We start from the raw sequence: 680 nt of genomic DNA, 5'->3' as shown, positions 1-680 counted from the left end.
CTGGACAAGAGGGGGACACGCCCTGGGCCCGAGGGACGCCCTGGACGAGAGGGGGACGCACCCTGGACGAGAGGTGGACGCACCCTGGACGAGAGGGGGACGCGCCCTGGACGAGAGGGGGGCATACCCTGGACCCGAGCGGGGGACGCGCCCTGGACGAGAGGGGGACGCGCCCTGGACGAGAGGGGGGCATACCCTGGACACGAGAGGGGGACGCGCCCTGGACGAGAGGGGGGCATACCCTGGACCCGAGCGGGGGACGCGCCCTGGACGAGAGGGGGACGTGCCCTGGACCCGAGGGAGATGCGCCCTGGATGAGAGGGGGACACACCCTGGACCTGAGGGGGACGCCCTGGACGAGAGGGGGACACACCCTGGACCCGAGCGGGGCGCCCTGGACGAGAGGGGGACACACCCTGGACCCGAGCGGGACGCCCTGGATGAGAGGGGTACGCAGCCTGAACGACAGGGGGCCGTGGGCAAGAAAGTTGCTTCCCAGGGGCAGCGACGTCCACCGGCTGCAGGTCTGACAGCACGTCAGGCTCTCCGACGCAACCTGCCAGCCCCTCACGCTTCACTGGTCGGGTCAATTTGATCTGAAAATCTAATTTTTTCCCCTAAATCAGAGCGGCACATCACAATGCAAATTCAAACTCATTTGAATAAAGTGGCTGCAGCCA

The sequence above is a fragment of the Myotis davidii genome, unplaced genomic scaffold (assembly GCF_000327345.1).
Source record: "Myotis davidii unplaced genomic scaffold, ASM32734v1 scaffold472, whole genome shotgun sequence".
NCBI classification, from domain to species: domain Eukaryota; kingdom Metazoa; phylum Chordata; class Mammalia; order Chiroptera; family Vespertilionidae; genus Myotis; species Myotis davidii.
This window is presented reverse-complemented; position numbering follows the sequence as displayed.